At 40.4% G+C, this 7,251-nt stretch overlaps 1 long non-coding RNA gene across 1 annotated transcript in view; it reads left to right on the top strand.

Moving 5' to 3' along the window:
- The first annotated feature begins 3,584 nt into the window (after positions 1-3,584).
- Positions 3,585-7,251, top strand: part of LOC140849351 (uncharacterized) — a 101,038-nt gene continuing 97,371 nt past the window's right edge. The window contains exon 1 of the long non-coding RNA XR_012131097.1: positions 3,585-3,877. This is a non-coding gene — a long non-coding RNA (uncharacterized lncRNA). The remainder of the gene's footprint in view (positions 3,878-7,251) is intronic.

Genomic DNA, 7,251 nt, shown 5'->3' with positions numbered 1-7,251 from the left:
TTTATGCTGCAGTAACAACCCTAAATTCCCAGGAGCTTAAAATAAGGTTCATTTCTCACTCAGGTGTTATGTCCTTTGCCCCTCGAAAGGGGCCTCTGCTCCACACGTGCACTCAGGGAGCAAGGCTGGTGGGGCTTCCACTCACTGGAACACAGCTGATGACAGATGAGGAAAAATCATTGGTAAATACTTATAACATTCACCTGGAAGACATACACAACCATAGGACCATGTCTAACATCAGGAAGGTAAGAATCAGAACTATTGATGAAAAGCACCACACCATTGTCTACCACACCAACCTTTGTTTGAATTTTTTTAGTTTCAAAAGTGAGTTGTCAGATCAAGTGCAATGGGAGAGAACTAAACTTGGTATCTGGGAGTTCCTGGATTTTAAGGACAAAAACAGTACTGGCATCTACATGACTTGGTCATCTTATCATAGATTGACTTGTCCTGAAATCTGCCTGACAAGTTGCAGAGATGGTAGGGACATAACCCTGGTGAGCAAAGGGTGTACATATTGGACAAGTCAGAATGAGGGAACATTCCTTTTTGGAAGAGTGATCTGCCTTCTGATTCTCTCTCCCTCAAAAAGCTGCTCATTCTTGAACAACTCTAGCATTTTTACTTTTGGAACGCCTCATATATTTGTTGCTTAGGAAAATATTTCCTGCCAAATGGTTTTAATTTTCTTTTTAACTCCTCTTCTTGGTATCATCTCTGTTTAGTTGAGAAGAATAGTCTGAGAAGACATTAATCTGAACTACTCTAGTTTCTTATTTTCCAATTCATTACTTTTTATTTTGGATCAACTGACTTTTACCCCTCCATTCTTACATTTTTGTTCCCCTTAAGTGATTTACAATGTCGATACTTAGAATTTTTGAAGAATGTAATAATTTGGCATTAATCACATTCCCAAATTGGATGCAAGCACACAGATTTCCCTGCCACTCTATCTTTTCCTTTGTTTAAAAATTTTTGAAACCAGGTGGGGTGCAACTAAAGTTGTTTCTTTTTCTTTAAAAGAGGCAGTCTCCTTTTTGAAAAAGCTTCTTTCAAATTTGAACAATCAAGAATTCCTTTAAATCATTCTATGATCAGGAAGCATCCAAACATAGAATGAATTTAAACCTTAGTTTGCTTTGAAGTCAGACAGAATAAAAGCTCAACATGTCAAAGAGAAGGGACTGGCTTTAGGACAGAATCTAAGCCAAGACTTCATGGGGAGTTCCATCTACAAATGGGCTATGGAATTGCTGTGGTTGCTGGCTGTTAGAGATTTCTGGAAGAGAGAGGAAGGAAAAGAAGGGACTAGCCAAGTCCTTTTCTCATAGAATTTTTCATTCCCCATACCTAAGGACAAATTATTTAAGAAGTTAGAATTCCTTTCACCTAAAATAAGTATGAACAAATGCCCATAGGCCAATGACCCATAGTTTGAATTTTATGAAGAAAACTAAAGTCTCATTAGCTTTTTAGAAATTAATACATTCTTTAGAGCAGTTTTTAGGTCCTTAGCAAATGAGCAGAATACAGCATTCCCATATATCTCCTAGCCCTCCAAAACAAATACAACCTTCACAACTGCCCTGAACCAGAGTGATATATTTTGCTATTCCTCTCTGATGCTCTTCTCTTTTTTTTTTATGTAGATATGACTTTCTGACCTATATCATTTCCCTCTCTCTAAAGATTTTCTTTCAATATTTCTTGTGAGTCAGCTCTACTGGCAAAAATTTCCCTCAATTTTTATTTCCCTGGGAAAGTCTTTATTTCTTCTTCACATTTGAAGAGCAATTTTGTAGGGTACAGAATTCTAGATCAGTGGGTTTTTTTCTTGCAACACTTTAAATATTTCACTATACTGTCTTGCTTGTATGATTTCTGATAAGTCAGATGTAATTCTTATTTTTGCTTTTTTATAAGTAAGTTGTTATTTTTCTCTGGCTTCTTTCAAGATTTTTTTCTTTATCTTTGATCTTCTGTACTCTGATGTTTGAACATGATATGCCTAGGCAAAGTTTTTTACTATTTATCCTGAGTGGTGCCCTCTGAGCTTCCTGGGTCTATGGTTTGGCATCTAACATTAATTTGTGGGTAATTTCTCAGTTATTATTTCTTCAAATATTTCTTCTCTTCCTTTTTCTCTTTCTTCTCCTTCTGGTATTCTGGTATGCCTATGTTACACCTTCTGTAGTTGTCCCACAGTTCTTGGATATTCTGCTCTGGGTTTTTGTTTTTTTCCCCATTTTTTTTTCTCTTTGCTTTTCAGTCTTGCATGTTGCTATTGTTACATCCTCAAACTCAAATATTCTTTCCTCAGCCATGTGCAGTCTCTGATTCCCGCAAAGGCATTCTTCATTTCTGTGATAGTGTTTTTGATCTCTATCATTTCTTTTTGATTCTTTCTTAAAATTTCTATATCTCTTTTTATATTATCCTTCTGTTCTTGCATGTTGTCTAGTTTTTCCATTAAAGCCCTTAACACATTAACATAGTTTTAAAAAATCCCTGGTCTGATAATTCCAATAGTCTCACCATATCTGACTCTGGTGCTATTGCTTGTTCAATCTCTTCAAATTGCGTTTTTTTTTTTGCCTTTTAATAGTATGTCCTGTAATTTTTTGTTGCAAAGTAGACCTGATGTACTGGATAAAAGGAACTATGGTACATAGGCCTTTAGTAATGTAGTGATGAGGTGCGGGGGAGGGGAAGCATTCTGTATTCCTGTGATTAGTTCTCAGTCTGTTGGTGAGTCTGTGCCCCAGACTGTGAACTTCACCAGTGTTTCTCAGGTTTTTCCCCTTCACTTCAGGTGGAGCAGGATGGCTAGAGTGGACTGGGGTTGAGTATTTCTCTTCCACCAGGTAGGTTAGGCTCTGATAAAACCCCAATAGGGTGGGCTCTGGATAGTTAGAAGTCTTGTCAGAAGAGCAGAATGTTCTGGAGTATTTTAAATGGTTCCTCTTCTCTGACTCCTGCAGGAAGCATGAAGGGATTTTTCTCTTCACTGCAAGAACCTGGTACAGCTCCTAGAGGTAAAACTCACAAAAAAAGTGTGGGGTCCCCAAATGACTGGGTCCCCCTGGAGTTTTTAACTCCCATTGTTGTCCACACTGCATCTCCAGCAATTTGTCAATTGTAGTCCAGGTTTTCCTACCCTGACACTGGTTCCCTCTTGCAGAGGTTTCTGTTCTGGTAGTCACAGTTTTCTGTATCTGCCTCTCTCTAATTTTAGGGATAGTGATTTGCCTGTGACCTCACTTTTTTAACAAATTTAGGAAGAGTTGTTGATTTTTCAGTTTGTTAGACTTTTTGTTAGGATGGAACGATGACTTCTAAGCTTCTTATGTGACAGACCAGAGTGGGAAGTACTCTATTTGTTTTTATGCTTTAAAAGTATTGAATGAATACTTAAACTATGAAATGAGTCAGAATTCAACTACAGTGATGTCTTTCTTTCTCTCACACACACACACACAAACATACATACATATACACAATTTATCTCTAAATCAAGTTTTCCCCAGGCTGGTGTAGGTGTTTCCTCTCTCCCTTTTTGTGGTGTCTCTGTTATGGGTCTTTGCATGGGAAAGGCAGCAGTTAGAGCCCTGGGATGACTATGGGAGCTGTAAGGATCCTCCCTCCCCTCAACCTTCCCACTTCCCAGAGTCTGGAATCACTCAACTGGGATTGGGTTTTGGCTCCTCATTTAGGAGCTTGTGACCAGGCTTCTGGAACCAGGGACTGTCATGTGAGCCACGGCACTCAGGACGGCAGGACGCCACCAATCCAGCTGTCATCTGGTCTGCTGGGGCTCCCTGCAGAGAAAAGGGTAGGAGTTCAGAGCTGGTGTTGCTGTGACATGAAGGTGGGCATTTTCTCTGGGGGCATCAGGACTGAGTCCTGGTTCCCAAACCTTTTCCTCACTTCGGAGTTACTGCCTATTCCCTGCCTGTTGTGATTGTGGGAGGTGGTGAATTTTAAAGAATGCCTTTTACAAGATAAAGCCGTTCACTTCCCATTATGTTTTGGAGTTATTTTTCAAAGCTCTGCCTCCCAGACCTTACATTTTAGAATTGTGTGTCTCCAGGGGGCACTATGGTAAGGATAACTGGGCCATTGCCTGGGGGACTGCAGGCTTTCTCTCTGGGCATTCAAGCTCCCCTCTGCTGCCTCGCAGTGTGGAATGTGGCCTGGGAAGCCAGAGTTTTTAATGTATGGGCTCCACCTTCATGTGAATCTAAGCTCTGTTAGTCAGTACTTCCATGAACTTGGGCTTGGGCTGGTTCCTTAACTTCTTCTACTTCATTTTCCTCATCTGTAAAATGGGCATGATGATGATAATGCCTGCTGCTTGTAATGTATATAGCAAAAGGATGCCATTCCTTTATTCCCTGGTAATAATGGCCACATTTATTGAGGCCTGCTATGTGTCAGGTACTGTTCTGAGTGAGGTTTGGTAGGTAGAATAAGGAGACAGGGTGAGGAGTGCTGAGAGCACAACAGAGAAAGAGAACGAGCCCCCAAAAGAGTTAAGGGTGGCAGAATAGCAAAAGCTCAGGTTTAGTTCAAAACAAATATCATTCCTCTCTATTTCCAATTTTCCTAGACCAAGTCCTGACCAATTACTCCAGAACCTTTAAACACTAGAATCGCATTTCTCTCTGGCCCTCCCTCTGAGGGATCCAGGGCTTCACTGTGAACCCACTATAGCTCCCCACTCTTAACCCTGTCTCCCTGGCAGGGGTTCTGTAAATCCTATTTACTTGAACAAATGAGGCCAGCTTGGTTCCAAAGTTCTGGGCGGTTTTTGCCGTGTTCCAGCTGTCAGCCAGGTCAGTGCAAGGTTGTCCTAGTCCAGGGTGTGGAGGATGGCAATTTGACCACAGTTGAAGATTTCACAAATCCATAAAATGCCAGAGCAAGCAAATGCCAGAGCATGTCATGTGAATAGCAGGCTTCCTTGATTTTTGTTCAGGCCTCCCAACCAGCCAGGGACAAACCCAGGGGGAGGTTAAGTGACCTTCTCAGGGTCACACAGCTTGAAGGAAAATGGTGGGGCTTCCTGATGTGCATTTTGTTTTGTTTTGTTTTGTTTTTAATGACCTGTTGACTACTTCCTGTTATTTGAACTATTATGCTTGGTTTTCCAGGCTTGATCAGATTACTATTGTGTAAGGAAAAAAAGAGAATACTTTTATGATCTCAAGGTAGATAATGATTTCTTTAATAAGGCAAGAAAGAATCAACTACAAAGGAAAATATTGTTTATAGTGGAGTTTTTTGTAGATAAGTTTAAAAGTTTTAAAGTATTAAAATTTATCAAAGTGAAAATACCAGCCACTGACTGGAGAAGATAAATTACCCTCATATAATCACCGAAGGAAAAATATCCAGCATATATGAAGAATTCCTACAAATCAAAAGAGATAGAAGCCGAAATAACCAATAGAAAAATAGGCTAATGATGTAAACCAGCAACACACGTGAGAGGAACCCAGAATGCAAAATAAATACAAGCAATGCTCCATCTTAGTAGTAATCAAGGACATGCAAATTAAAACAACTATGAGATCCCATTTCTTCACAATATCTCCAATATTAGTGTTAGACTTCTCTATTTTTCTCGATCTGATGAGTATGAAATGGTAATTCTTAGGTAGTGCTGGCAGGGATATAAATTAGTATAACCAATTTAGGGAAGAATTTGACAACATATAGAGATAAAGATGTGCCTACCTTTAGAACCATCAGTTTCATTCTGTGTGTCTACCTCTCAAGAGACTCTCATGCATATACAAGGATACATAGATGAGAGAGTTGATTTGTGGCATGTCTATCATTGTGAAAAATTGGAAATAACTGAATACCCATCAACAGAAGAATGTATAAATAAATAACAGTATGTTCACACAATGGAAGCTTCTGTAGCAATTAAAGTTAATTCAATAGAGCTACATGTATCTATAGGCATAAACCTCAAAAACACATTATTGAATGATGAAAGCAGACTGCATATGGACACCATACAGTTGCTATCACTTATATAAAGACTTTAAATATGCAAAACTATATGAAATATTATTCATGGATGCATATATATGTGGTAAACACATTTCTTGGGAAAAATTCATACAAAATTCAAGATAATATTGAGAAAAGGAGGGGAATGGGATTGGGGACAGACACATAGGAGGCATCGACTATATCTGAGAGGCTATTTTTTCTCTTAATGTTTTGCCTTATTTTATTAAACTTCAGGGAAAGGCTCTGGAGCAATCTGGATGGTAGGTATGTAGGTGTGACGTTATTCTCTATAATTCCCTGTAGTCTGCAATATTTCGTAGTAACAAAAGAAAAATAAGTATCTCCATGACCATGTGTACATTATTTTGGAGGAGGAAGTCTGGGGACAAGCAGTCCAATTAACCTGAAAAGCAGTGGCCACAGGATGAGTAAGTGGTGTGCAGGGCCCAGATAATGGCAAGGGAGCCAGGTGGGAGGGGAAGGCATTTCAAAGGTGGAATCATCAGAGCTTGGGGATTCACTGTACATGAGAAATTAGAGAAAAAGAAGAAATCAAAGGTGACTTAGGAGATTTCCTGTTTGAAAGGTGAGGTAGGGATGTTTCGAGTACAGGAGGAAGGCAGACAGGGGCTGGCAGAACTGGCAGATGGGTTTGAGGTGTCCGTGTGTCATTCAGGCCCTGTGTTTGGTAGAGAAGTAGTCCTATTTGGAAAGGATGTTAGCTAGGTTTCGCCCCCTTATCTTGCATGTGCCCGGGCACCCACCTACCCATCAACCTATACAGGCAGGGAGGAAAGACCAAAGTCATAGCTCTGGGAGGTGAGCAAATCTACTGAGGGGCCACTGGGAGGAAAGGAAGGAAGGGCAACAGGACAACGATGAGGTGATAATAGCGCAGTCAGCCGGACAAGGTCTGCTCAGGGCATTCCGATCCTGAATCGGCTTTGAGGGGAATACGATCTAGACTATGTTCCATGACTATGGTCATTTAAAAATAGAAGTGGATTCTCACATATCCTTTTTTCAGTTACATTTTTATGTGGACCCATGAGATTCTGGAAACTCCGATAGCTTTCTCCATCTTCAGATGATGCCTGTCAGATAGTCTTTCCGGGGGAAGAATGCACCAAGGAGGACTGCCACCCAGGGGTAGAGTGAGGCACGGGACACGGGTGGAGACAGAGCGCAGCCTTGGCCGTGACGCCTGGGCTCCCG

This window comes from Manis javanica, chromosome 1, assembly GCF_040802235.1.
Source record: "Manis javanica isolate MJ-LG chromosome 1, MJ_LKY, whole genome shotgun sequence".
In the NCBI taxonomy this organism is placed as follows: Eukaryota; Metazoa; Chordata; class Mammalia; order Pholidota; family Manidae; genus Manis; species Manis javanica.
Note: the sequence above shows the minus strand (reverse complement) of the source record. Positions and strands in the feature narration are given on the sequence as shown.